Source organism: Aphelocoma coerulescens (genome assembly GCF_041296385.1).
Source record: "Aphelocoma coerulescens isolate FSJ_1873_10779 chromosome Z unlocalized genomic scaffold, UR_Acoe_1.0 ChrZ, whole genome shotgun sequence".
NCBI classification, from domain to species: Eukaryota; Metazoa; Chordata; class Aves; order Passeriformes; family Corvidae; genus Aphelocoma; species Aphelocoma coerulescens.
The window spans coordinates 64,033,592-64,048,175 of record NW_027184085.1 but is presented as its reverse complement, the minus strand read 5'-3'; positions in this window follow the sequence as shown (position 1 = coordinate 64,048,175).

Sequence of the window (14,584 nt, the reverse complement as noted above, 5' to 3'; positions counted from 1 at the left end):
CCTCAGCTCTCAAAGGCAATACCCACCAGGGTCCAGATGTAGTAATTTTCATGGAGTATTGTGTACCAGAGGAGGTTTCTTCCAATCTGCTGCCTTTGTTGTGTTTAAGACAATATCCTGTTGCATTTGAGGTTTCAATATAACAATTGTTTTATAGCTGGCTCCACAAGCAATCTACAATCATTTCTTTGGAGCTTTTATAATTCCAGTAATTCAATGTTCCATAATTTACCTACCTTTTCAGAGCTGCTGAGCATCTGCAACTGGTATTGAATACCAACATACAAAAGTGTCCATATGACATAAAAAAAGGTGAATCTTATTATTTGTCTGAATGTCATTTGAAAGTTTTCTCTCACAGAGGTTGCAAGGAAAGGCATTTGCAATGGTGGCTGTTTGTGCATGGCAATACCAAATCTGTGCAAAATGATATGCACGTGTACCTGGAGCATCTGCCTGGAACTTGATGCAAAGACAAAAGAAAAATATCATAAGCCAGGGGCAGATGTGGGAAATGCACTTGAACATGAATAACTTAGCAGCCAAAAATGAAATGCACTGTACTCTTAAGCAATAATTGAAGAACTTTCACTAAATCCTTAATAAACTCATTAGAAAATGCTACAATTCAGTTAAGAAAACATCTATTCATCTTAATTGGCATAGGCTTGTGTATATCCTAGCAAACACAAGTAAAGTAATGCAAAAGCTTAAGTGACAACAGGAGGAATGTACCTTCTCTGCCTCCCATGCTGCCAAAGAGGATTGTGTCATTGCTGCCTTCCAACCTGAGCTTGTTTGTCACACAACACATGGCCTATTACCTCATTACCTCGTGAGTCTCACTGGCAGAATTTCTACTCTAAAGATATCTTCGTTTGTTGCAGAGATTAGTAATACTGCAAGTGGAACTTGTGAGGTCTCAGGTAGGAATGCTCTCTTTTTGAGGAATGTTTACTTTTGACTGTAAGGGAGACTACTGTGCACATACTTGGGCTGTCATTGCTTCTCCATTTGCCTATTTAAAAATTGTTCAAACTCACAAATGCTCTACTGAAGTAACTGGTTACAAAAACTCTTCTGACCCAATACCCAGCTCTTGGTGAAACATCTTATCCCACACTTACCCAGTATAACTTCCTGTTTACCCCTCTTACTTTATATTTTACATTCACTTGCATTCCCTTTTCAGCCTGTTATGCCTGACTGGACCTCCATGAAACAAGACCTTGTCCAACACCAGCTCTGATTCTTAAAAAGCTTAAATGTGGATGGTTTGTGGGAGTTTAAACATGCTATTCATCTCCTTATTTTCTAAACCACACCTTGAGTTAGTGACAGTGGAGGTTTGATCTGGGATGCTCAGTATTTCCAGACAGGGCCAGAAAATCTCATTGTTGGTCAAAATTTCCCAAGTTTTCTCTGGCTAAAATATCCTAAAAATAGCAACATATCCTATTGGACAGTATTTCATTGCAGGAAAAGACAGCATTTCCCAGAAGATGTTGAAAACCTGCCAGAAAGATGGTACACACTAAAGTAACAGAATTTGAAAAACAGGGAAGCGCAGCTGAATGTAAAACTAGAAATTTTTTGTTTCTGCTCTCACTTACAGGAAGTGGGGGAAAAATGAATTATATGCTCAGGGTCATGAGCTCTATTTCATCGCTAAAACTTCCCTTGAAGTTCAAACTAGTTTTTCCACCTCCCCAATCAGAAATGGGCATAGCAAAGCCTACTAGATTACTAGTCCGATCAGTTCTACTAGTCCTCCCAGCAAACTAGGTTATCCCTGGTCATCCTAAAGTACTGCTTTATCAAGTAGCCTTATTTTTATTTTGACATAAATATCAGAACAGATGTTAGTCTATCATATGAAAAACAGGTTTATATCATATGAAAAATGTGCAATTTGACTAACCAAAAGAAGCTCATGCCAGACAGATCTTTTGGAAAAGACAATTGACTCACATGGACTGAAGAAATTAGACAAATCACTAACTAGGCTTCAATAAAGTACCTGATAGTGTGACACATAAAAATCGTTGGTGAAGCCGGAGGGGCAGGGGCTGGTGTGTTAGAAAAACTGATCTCTGTTGAATTCAGATTCTAAAATGGTTTAAAGTGAATTATTAATTTTGGGAAAAGTTGTTTCTGAAAGTTTCTCAAGATTATTTCTTAGGAACAAACTTATCTAAATCTCTCATTTAAGTTTAAGGAAAAAAATTGGTATGTGCTGATTACAGATGCTTTGGTGGCATCTTCAATACAGATGAAAAACAAAAGATAATTTTGAAATATTTTCATAACCTTGCAGACTGCAGGAGAATAACAGAATGAAATATGGTAGGACAAGATGTGAATTCAGAGTCAGGTACTTTCAACACATCCCAGGAGAGTCCGCTTGGGGAAAAATGCAGCCACTTGTTGAAGATTATGCATAGTGGACAAAAGTACTTCATAGTATATATTTTTGAATTTTAACATAACATTATGTTACATTCAGGAAGAGATTTCATTGCACTAATAAGTGGCACCAGTTGTGCTCTGCAGTATAGCAAGGCAGAGAGAGGGGAAAACCCAAGACTTGGCCTCGGACGCCCCTGTTCTCTTTGCGACTCGCTGCAATCAGTAGTGCATTTTCAAAACTCAGAAACTGTCATTGCAGCAGCAATGGATAAAGGTTCTTTATACTCTTTCTCTCAGCCTACTGGATTCTCACATTAGCACAAGCTGGAATTTGGCACAGAGTGGCTGCTTTTTTGCAGAGATGCTTACATCTATTTCAGGAACATCTGCTGCAATAAAAAATGTGTGGCACATACACCATGACTTGCCACATAATCCTCATGTGACAAATAACTAAATATAAAATAAATCTGACAAAACTAATAAACTACAGTAATGCCAGGAATAACAATCAATAATGTGACTCCTCTTTTAAGGGATGAAGCAGGAAGGTCACATTGTGGCTAATTGCAAACATTGCAACTCAAAACACCACCGTCATTGTGCAACTATAATTTTAACTTCATGCTCAGTCAAATCACATCAATAGTATGAGGCTCAGTGACCTATTGCTAGTTGACCAAGATCTTAAACAATAGGCCAATGTAGTCATCATTATACCTTCTAGCACAGGGACTATTGAGGCTCTAAGGAGTCAATGAGACAATAATTGCTAATTGAAACTACATCACCAAGAAGTGAATTCTGATATCTGACAATGAATGCAAACATTTGACTTAAACATATTAAAGGCAATTAAAAATCAGGGATATATCTGTGGTGACATACATTAGAGGATGATTTAAGACTGGTATGTGAAGAAAATGTAGACAGCAATATTGCAAAAATACAAAATAAATGAACATATTTTCATGTCTCAGATCCTCTTGGTCTAGCTTAAACACTTGGGGAGGCAGTTCAGGGCTCAACATAAATATTACAAGAACAGTGCACCTATCTTTCTGCCTTCCACTTCTGCAACCTCTCTGATCCGTTAGGAAAAATAAAATCAAGTCATATTTTCCTTCAGTTTTTACAGAATGTGCTGTATACAGTATGGGCATAAGGGTTAGCATGTATCTTATAGATAGCTGAATGTGTCAGATAGATGAATCAACCTTCTGTGACCTGATGCTATAGTGAATTATTAGATTATATTATATAAAATGTTCAGACACCCAAGGAGTTCTTGACTGTTCCATAGTAGCAGAAAGGAATGAGAGAAGTCCTTTGTCATTACTACCACTGCAGGAAAAAAAAAAGGTGGGGGGGAATATTGTACAGTATACACCTATTATTTTGTTTCATTTTAGAGAATAGGAAGCATTAATTATACCTGTCTTTTAAAGTTTCCCATAAAATAGCGCCACACTCTGGTGCCAGAAAGTATTACTTAATTATTGATTGAAGATAATTTATTAAACAAATTATTATTAAATTATTAATATTGGTTAATCTTTTTAAATTTTACATTCTGCTATCTATTGAGAAGTCAGGTCAATTAATGCTACATGTTGTTTGTATTCATCATTGTTATGTCTTAAATATGATGTTTGTGGTTACCTTTTCAGCCAAAAACACACAGTATCATGCTGATGGCCAGTTCTCTGTACTCAAGCACACTATTTGAATTTCTTTACTCATCAGTTTTATATGTCATAGCAAAACTTAAGGATGAAGAGGGGGTCCACCTTCCAGCTTGTAGAGCAGATAAACATCTCCATTCTCTCTCAAGATTTGTATGGTGGGAATGAATACATACCTAGACAACTGTAACTCAAAGAAAGACCAAAGGCAAAAAATAGTCAGGCAAGTAACCTCATTGTGCATGCATGCAGTGCATTCATGAAGCAGCTCCCGCGGCTTTGCTGGCACTGAGTCCTGCTCACTGCTGAGCAGTTTGCTCTGATTCCAACAAAATCTTTACATATACCCAGCCTTAAGAAAGGCAGAAAGCCTTTACCTGACTGGCAAAGTCAACAGGGTGGTGTTGGCATGCTAAAATGTAGCCTTAAAACTGGTTGTAAAATAACGACTTCTTTTAACTGGGCAAATGGATTCATGCCTTAATCTTCTCAAGTGAAAATAAGGAATATCTTTATTATGAAATCCTTGACAAAATACTCCCAGGATATGCAGCAAGTCCAGAGAGCTCTTGAATGCAATTGTGCAGTACCTTTGAACTCTGAAACAGCCAAAGTGAAGGAGGGCAGGAGAAGTATGTCATTTGATGACTCGTAATATCAAATCTGTTCCTGTAACTCACACAAGCTCAGAGTGGGGATCTTACTTACTGTGGTGGTAAAAATCATCCAAAAGCTTAACAACAGTTAATACTGAGAGAATAGACGTCTTCAGTTCTCTGTAAAAGTGCCCAAACTGGTACAAAAAGGAAGGTAAGGACCATTTCAGATAGTGCAAAAGAATGTAGCTGGTAGGTGGGGACGAAGATGAAATGGAAATATTTAACATTCATTCGTGGTAGAAGCTCTCTGTGAAGGGCAGGAAATCCTCAGACTTATTTTTCAAAAAAATTGAGAAAAGAATGGCCACACTTCTTTTTAATCTCATCCAGACTCCTCAAATCCCCTTTTTTGTTTCTTTTTTTCTCTTTTTTCCTAATAATTTTAGAATTGATTAGTCTTCTTGCTGTTTTCTGCCAGTCTTGTACTTCATTTCTATTGTAGAAGAGATCTTTGTGTGACGCAGGTAGTGCCCCAAGTGTTTGATCTTTGACCTCCACTCAGAGGCTGTTTTATGTAGAAGAGCCCTGTGATTATTGTCATTACTTTCTTTAACCTACTTTTTCACCTTGAAGTGTAAAGGGTCACAGCTAGGGCCTAGCTCTTATTGCAGTCTTTAGGTGAAGCATACACTATGAAAAGAACTGTTTTTATTTCTTAGGAATTATGGGTTTAAGCCTTTGAGTTCATGAAAATAATTATTGTTTTGGCCACCTTTTTCTCTAATATTTGATGCTACTGAGTGGACTAAATTACCTATCTAATAGGAAGGTTAATTGATAGTTGTAAACCAATGTGCATAGTCTCTGCTAATTCCCTTATTATTTTTCTTAAAACTTCATGTGAGCTATTGCCTATCAGTGTCCTGTTGTTTTAACCCTTTCCTTCGTATCAGTAGCTGAGGATGAATATTTAATTTTTTATTGTCCTAAACCGGACCAGGGTTTAAAACATTTATCTGCCCATAACTATATGATTTGCAGTAATCTGAGCCCATCCTGAATTGTGTAAAGGTAAGAGAGTGAGACATCAGAGAACTAATTATTTCTTTGGGGTTTTTTCTCAAGAAGATTGATCCTTGAAAGTGACTCACCACCTACATTGCAATAAGTAAATAGTTTCAGTTTATTATTATTGTTGTTGATGATGATGATGATGTTTTTACTGTTATTTAATAAGTGGATCTAAAAGTTCTTCACGGAGGAAAAACAATTGTGTCAACTTTTGCAGATAATGGTTTATCATGAATGAAAGTTTTTAGGACTGCAGCTCCAGACAAAATGACCTAAAGCAGCTTGGTAAATGCCAGGAAATATGAAATACATGTAACAGAAAACGTGCTTGGAGTGCTGGCTGCTACCTGCAACGCTGATGTCATTATCTAATAGTTCCGTATTTTAGCAAGCACCAGCCATAGGAAGGGTCGATGGTCAGCAGCGGATTCATGCTGCACAAATTGAAAAATGCCCCATGCCTGGACATTAAAATAAACATAATATTATTATAATAATTACAGCATTTAATATATGGGATTAGTCCTTCTGATCGCAGCATTAGCCATCACTATACCCTGTAATAGGTGGCTTCATCCTTGTTATGACATGATCTTTCCTACTGTTTATTGACTTTTCAATGCAAGGGGGAGGGAACATTCCCAGCCCCCCAAACCTTTAAGAAGCTACTGTAAAGCTGTGGTTTTATTCTCAGCTGGAATGTTTAGAAACCCTTAGAGCTAAATACCTCGGTGTACTGCTTAAACACCAACAACAGCCTTATGGGGCCTTGCCCGACTTTAAACACATCTTTTTTTGTTGAGAATATTGCATTCTGTCACAATTCTGTAGGCAAACCCTGGGCCCACATTAAATATACCAGCTTCATTGAAGCTTACTGAATTGGACTGAGTAGCTTTTTGTTTTATTCTCTCTTTACTTCACCCCCGGCTGAGACTGGACAGCCTTTCTTCTAGTGGAGCATGCTTTAAAACATCCCAAAAGAAGGGAAGGAGGTGGAGTGGATGGGGGAAGGGGCAGGCTGCTTCGTAAGGAAACCAAGAGGTGCAGCTTAGGCCCATAATTAGTCTTGATCCTTAGAGTCTAAAATATTTTAACACCAGGTTTCTGGTTGCAGCCCTGCAAAGTGGATTTGGGAATGCAGAAAAGTAATTAGGTCTGTGCATTGAAGTGTGGAGAGCATTTAAAAGTGAATGAATGGGTGGTTACTACATTCTTGGCAGCCTGGTTTTTATCTTTTCATGCCACTGTTGTTAGAGATGATGGGTTTATTGCAGTTTTAGCACTTTGGAGGTGGCTGTGTTTTTCTTAACGGAGACTTTCACTTTCTGTCTCTTAGAGGGAATACTTGTGGCAGAAGGAAAAGTGAAGAAAATGTGAAATCACAAAAATAACATCACCTGAAATCCCCCAAAATATTGCTTGCAAGAGCAGAAAAAGCAAGAATAAACCACAGCCTTGCAATAGGCAACCTGCAAAGAATCCAGATTTAATTAATGACTCATTCTGTACAGAACCTGCTGGAGACAATGGTCACCCCAAGAAGAAAAAAATTATTAGATTCTCTGGCAGGGTGTGCTCCCATCCTCATCTGTACAAACCACCAGGCAGACAGGGCTGGAACCATCAACCTCTTTATAACTCCGGCCCATTTTTCCAAAGTGGATAAAACCAGAATGCAAATGGTGTAAAAGAAACTAGGAATTTACAGCCATGCAGATACATACATGTCACAATTCTTAATAATTCATATGATATTGTTGTTGTTGTTGCTATTATTATTAAGTATATATGCACTTAAAATAACAATAGATGGATTTTCTTGTCAGATTATTTTTACAGGTCTGGCTGTTGCATTTGCTATTCAAAGACTCACTGTTGCTGACCTGAAATCATAGAAATTTTGTTTTAAAAAAAAGTTCTAAAAATGAGAAAGGAACCTGTACATTTCCAAATGAGGAAATAGCTTCTCTGTCTCTTGCTGTTCTAACTTCAGACTGTTGCACTTAAAAGTTATGGCAGAAATATGAGGAAATACTGAGCCATAGAAAAATGCAGGAAGGTCACTTATTAGCTGAGAGAAATTGCTTTAACCATTGGGAAGGATTTGCTGAGGTATAAGGAGAAGATAGTTTACAATAGAAATCTGATAAACAGATAAACTTGGGGTCCCATCATTGTATTATTTATCAGATTATTCCTTTTAACTAATTCAGTTCTTTTTGTCAGGGACTCAGCTGGCTTTTGAAAAATATTTTAGTGTAATTTTCTTTTTTTTTTAATTTTTAGCTGAGCTACTATTTTTGTTCTATTCAAGGTACCTAAAAATTTAGTTTAATCTTTGGACTCAGTAGATATTTATTCACATAAAAAATTTAGTTCATTTCCAGACAAGTTTTTAAAGGGAATCTGTTATACTTTTCTTCTCTTTGGTCCAGTGCCTGAGAAATGCCATTTTTCTGTTGGCCCTTGCTAGTAGGCAATATTTCTTTCAAAGGTCTCTCATGTTTGTGAATGCATGGTAGAAAGGGTTCAGCTCTTGCTAAGTGTACTTGCTACCTCTTATGTCTGTGATGGAAGGAAAACTAATGCTCTTTGAAACATGCCCTAAACAGTTGACTGTAACTGAGTGATCTGGAGTTTGCACAAGTCTCTTGGGTAGGTTAAGCTTTATAAAACCAATGTCAGTTTCAGAAAATTTGACATCTCTTTCCGAACTCTGGGAGTCAAACCATAAACACAAGATCTTCCTATGATCTGGGTGAAAGGGGCTGACCTTGGTGCTTTTGGAGTCAATGTCACTAGTAAGAAGACCCCAGGTCATGCAGCTTTAAGAGCCCAGTAAGACGCTAAGGTGAACATTCACTAGATGACATTGGAAAATTATTTTCCTGGTTCCTTTGAGATGTGGGCATCTGAAAATCTTCTGTGCTTCTTGCTATTCAGATTGCACATCTGAATCTTTTCTGCATTTCATGTATTAATTCCAGAAACACCAAGCCTATGAAACAGGTTCCAGTAATGATGCTGAAGCACTAGTGAAATAATGTTGACGTAACACTTCCAGTTTGAAACACCAGGTTTTGAAATACCATGTCTGGAGAGGTGAAAGACTTATGCAGAAATGATAGTAAAATGTGATGGCGCTTAACAGATATGCAGAAATTACAGTAAGATGTGAGGAGACCTAACAGTATTCCATCAGTTCATGGGAAGTAATAAAGCCCAGGAAGCATCTGCCTGACAGACACAGAGGTGAAGGGCTCATGCTCAGAGCCAGGGTATCTGCACACAGAAAAGAGACACTGCCTGCCCTTAAAACACCTCATTGTTTTATTGTAGCTCAGTGTTAGGTTCATTGGCCACATTTCAACCTCATTTGCATAGAAAAGGAACTCTTGTGTTTATCACTCCTAAATCAGAGCATACTATTGCATAATCCAGCATGCTATTGTCTCAGTATTTCCTCACCACACTAGTCCCTCTGTCCAACATGCACATGTCAGAAAGTTCTCCTCAACTCCAATGACTCAGGGAGCTGATGATGTCAGGGCTGTAATTTGTCCTGACTTTTCACAACCAAATCACAGCCAGGCAAGGACAGTGTGCTGCTGACACTTTGATAGTTAAACTTGTGCACCTACAGTGCTCTAAGGAATAGGAAAAAAGGGTTTAACAGGGATGAGTTTTGTTGTACTGTTGTTATTTACTACTATTTGTCCTGATGCTTCTTCTTCTGCTGCTGTTGTTATTTGGAGTCCCAGGTACTCAGGCACCTCTGAATTTCATTTGGCTTTCCATATTCAACAGGACATCATTTGCATTAAGATAAAGATCAGAGATCAACAAAACCCATTTTGCTATGGCAGTTCTCAAAACACTGGTTCATTTATATATGGAGCAACACAACAGGCATGCCGAGATCTGCATTTTTGGGGGGCGTGGTAGTGACCCGTCCATCAACATCGATGTCTTTCTCCTCAACTCTAGGGAATTGCCTTTGTGCAACAAGGTTAAACATGGAAAGAAACAAATATATGCGAGCAGGCTGAGGATCTGAGCCCATCAAAGGATAGGACCCAGGAGCAAAGAACCTGGAAGAGACAACAGTGGAGGAGGGGTAAATGACCCTCTATTTCTGACACAGATCAGCATGACATAATATGTGTGAAAACTAGCTTGGTTCTCTCCAGCAGACCGTCAGTAAAACCCACGATCATGTCAGCCTTTCTGTCCCATGACAGCTCACACCTCCAGAGGCCAAAAAAGCCCAGCAGAAATGGGTGAGAAGAAGGTTAGGCACTTCAGAGGAGCCAAAAACCAATTCCCTTGACTGACTGATAATCTGTTCTTGCTGATGGTTGAGTTTGGTATCAGGAAAATAAAAAAAGGAATTAAGAGGGACAGTTTGCTAAAATGGCAAAAATGTAAAAAGACAGCAAAGTAACGGTGGGCATTTAGAAGTCTTTTGAGGAGAGTATGTCTTACCTCTCATTGGAAGTCTGCATCAGTGCTTTCTTCCAGTGTTGTAGAATGAAAGTGCACGTGCCTGATAAAGCAATATCCTGGAGGTTCCCACTCAAGTCTCACACACCTTTGTGTACAAACAAAAAAAAGGAGGGGTAATCCATCACAGCATATCAAAGATTACTCTTCAGACCTCTGTGTTTATCCTGATAAGAGAGGATCCCCAAGAGTGTGTAATAGAGAGAATTTACACCACATCGGGTACAGAGGACAGATCAAAATCCTCCTTAGTGACACTGGATATGGATGCAGATGTCCCAAACACAAGATTTCTCATTTTTTCAAGGCTCTGAATCCAAACCTACAGTCTGATTTCACATCCTGCTTTAGTTCTATAGCGGTTGGGGCAGTGCTAACCTTGGAAGAATCAAGCAGTATGTATTTTGTATTTTGCAGGTGGAGCCTCTTTGATGTTTTTAAAGGAACCATATGTTTTGTATCATATCCAATGAGTTGTAGAATAGCTGAAATAGTTTATCAATTCCTTTTAACTTCAAAATTTCAAAATTGCCTCATAAACAAAACTTAGGGTGTTAATTTAACTATTATATGACACTAAATGTTATTGTAGGACAATATTTTTAAATTAAATACATATTTGTACATAAATATTATTTTGCAACCAGGGGGTTCAGAGTAATGTTCAGCTTTAAATTGTGCATTGTACTTATTTATCAAACTCTTCTGAATTGTAAAAGCTGTTAAAAATGAGTGGAGTTAAAATAAAGTAGTTCTAGAAATGGTAAATTTTTCGAGTGATGATTAATTAAGGAAATTAAATTTGTTATAATTGTGATAACAGTCACTAAGTTTAAAAAATCCAAAACACTTCTTAGCAAACACAAACTCTGAAGTGTTTTGAAATAATGTAGTACCAATTTTCCAATGCCTATTGTTTGAATTATTCTGTTGTAAAAGCTAAGGTATTAGCTGGGTTCTGAAACTATACTTAGAAATTTTAAGAATGGGAAAATATTTTCTTATGTCAATGTAGAAATTGCATTTGGATCAAAATGGGATCAAAAGAGAGGTAGAACCTCCAAGAAGCCACAAGTTTCCTTACCATCTAAGTGGGGATCCTAAAAGTTATTATTTCTTTGTGCAATCTCATAGATTAGCCTGGAACTATCATAATCATGACAGATCAGTCACCCTTGAAAATTCTGTTTTGTGGCATCAGTTGAATGCTTTCTGCAAAATTATCATCATCATTTAAAAGCAAACCAAAAATCTGAAAATAAAAAAATATCTTTCCACTCTTGCTTTTAGCTATTTCTTCAACCTGCCAGTTGAAAGAAACTCTACTTTCATTGATGACTGTCATTAGCCTAGGATGGCTAGATCTCAGTTTTGTGACAAGTTTCAGAGAAGGCCCCCAGAGAACTTCTATTTTCACTAAGATGCAGAACCTGAAAAAATATCTTCTCACTCTTTTTATTTTCTATTCCTGCTCAGCAGCTCTCAGAGCCCCATGAGAATTCCTCTGGTTTCTTCTGTCAAAATCTTGGGAATCTGATTTTCTTTACCTTTTTTTGCTTCTTCACATATAAGGTGCTATATAAGTGCAAAGTATAATTATTTCCTTAAGAAACATAAGCAGAAATTCCAGAAGACTGACTCTCTTAGAGCCTTTCACAAGGGTTTGGTGAATTAAGTGTGCTTCTTTTCATCTCTAAAAGAAAACAACTACGCAAATAAGGAAGTGATTCCCATATCACCCTGCCTCCACAAACAATCCTGTGAAATAATTAAAAACCAGTGTTTCCTGTGATTTATCCAAATCCAGATCTTGCAGGGGGAAAAAAAGAAAACACCCAAAAATTTTAGAGCTGGGAATTACCAGTAGCATCAAATATAAATTCTCTAATTCAATTTTCATGCCAACAGTCAGAAAACACAACTTCCTTGCTTCTGGAAGTCTAGAAGCTACAACTGAAAGCTAACTACAGGATATGCTGGTACATAGCTACTCAAACTGCAGCATGAAATCAATGACATTTGGATCCTGGCATTCTCCTGACAATATCCTTGGTATTGAAACACACTGAACTGCATTTTTAAACCACAGCAAAACCACTGCCTTTTGAACATACCTAAAACCACAGAGCTTTTAGGACCCTTCTGTATGCTTAACTGAGTTTTTGAATTAGAGCATAATCCTGAAACTGGATAATGAATTGATTTCAGTGCTGAAATGAGGCATAGGATTGAATGAGCCAAGGGAAAGCTGTATTTCATCTGCATGTACCAGTGATAATCAAATTAGCACTCTATGTGTTGCAGGGCAATGAGTAGGCAGACTGTAAGTTACCAGAAAAAATAATACAGAGGTCAACTGTGTGTGATGACCAGCCTTAACCTTCATGTCTGTTATTCTTTCCCTTCTTCATCCATTTCACTCATACAGTTCCTAATTTTATTGGATCAAAAGCAGCATAATGTGGTGACACATTGCTAGACATTGCATTTTTCTATTCTCAAAAATTCTTGTGCCAGACCCTGTTTTAATTGCCAATGGCATAAGTCATGGCTAAGAATTAATTGCTTAGCATTTGTGCTGAGTAGTGATAGAGTGCTCAGGATCAAATTCATCAGCATGAAGAGTTTTAGCAGCCGCCTTTATTTAACCATGTCCTTGGCATTTCAATGGCAAAATTGTTAAGAGATGTATGGAAGGAGTGGGATTGATAAGGTATATCTAAAGCAAAACACTTCCTGTGCTTTAATTTAATTGCTATTGCCACTGTCACAAGTTAGCTGTGAAATATTAAAACACTATAGAATTTTCAGTAAATGCCAGCATCAAAGAAATCCCAGCCTGTGATTGACACAAGGTACTTTCCTTGCGTGACTTTCACTTCACAAACAGCAGAAAGAAGAAAACCTCCTGAGAATGCTGGCAAACCCTATAACTCAGAGCAGCCGTCAGGATTCTCCAATTTAAGCTGGAACAAGATCAGCACTAAATTAAGAGAGCAGCAAAGGTAGTTTACAGCTATCTCATTCCTACCCCTGAGCCTTGCTGAATTCTAGTCAGTTGCAGCCTGTCGCTGATTTTGATCTTTTTTCTTGTGGCTCTTCTTTTTAAAGTAATTTGTCGCCCACTGGAGGGAATGCCAGGGGGTTTAAAGCCCCTTTCCTGACTTTTTTTTCTTCAATCCTTAATTTTTCATGCAACATTACCAGACACAGGGAGTATTCCCAACTCTGGTGCTGCCAAGGGTAGGACAGCTTCTGCACCACTAGCAAAGGATGCCATAGGCAAAATAACCTGGGCTGAAATCAAGAGCATTCTGAATCTCTGGTATTCACCCACCCACATGCATCACACGAGGGTGTGTATAAAGCTTGTATAATATTGTATTGTACAAGAGCTGAGCCTGTGTTCTGGCTTCTATAACTGGAAACATAGTTAAATGCCAGATGGTGATATCAGGGCTGGCTTCACTTTTTTATTTGCCACTGTTGCACAACCAGCCTTGAAGTTGTTCTAACACAGGACAGCTCAGCAGTATTGAGTGCAGTGGCAGGATAAAAACTGTCCCTTCTCTTGTCAGCTTTGTGGTCTAATCATAGAAGAGCTATAGGCTGGGTAAAACTACTGTTCATACTTGAAGTGAAGGTGAGGAACAACCTATCATCTAATCTTCTAATGATAAAAGGTGATCTATTTGGACATTTCCTATCGATTGAAAAATAAAGTTCTGTTATTTTTTCACTTGATAGTTACTGGGCTGGAAGTGACCTTTGCATTAGCAGTCCATTAGTTGCCAAAAACAGTTGCTACTGAATGCAAAGAACAAATCGCATAAAATTGTACATCTATTCAAACTGAATTGTACATCAACAGGGTTTTCTGAGGTTGAGAGAGCTTAACTATGAGCTGGAAAAGGATAACAGCTGTCTGTATGGTAAACTGCCCATCCTATTCTCCATGTGTCTGTTTAACATCTTACCTTTCACGGTTTGCATCAGTCATTTTTGTCGTTTAGTCCCATTAATAGGGGGTGAGATGTTATTTGCAAGGGGAAGCCCTAGGACTCATTACTGGGACATATGCTTGTACAAATGGAGACTTTTTGGTTCATGCCAGTGACAGGGGAGATCTGTGAACAAGCCCTTGGCAAAGCTGTTATAAAACTGGAGATAAACAATCAGATTTAGCCACCCCCTGTTTACTCCTAAAGCAAAAAATGCCATTTTCTAGATTCTGTCTTTTTTCCCTTTTATCTTTAAAAGTGATCTTTCTGTTCTTGCTAAGTGAAAAGCTTAAAAAACACAAGGTTATGTGGG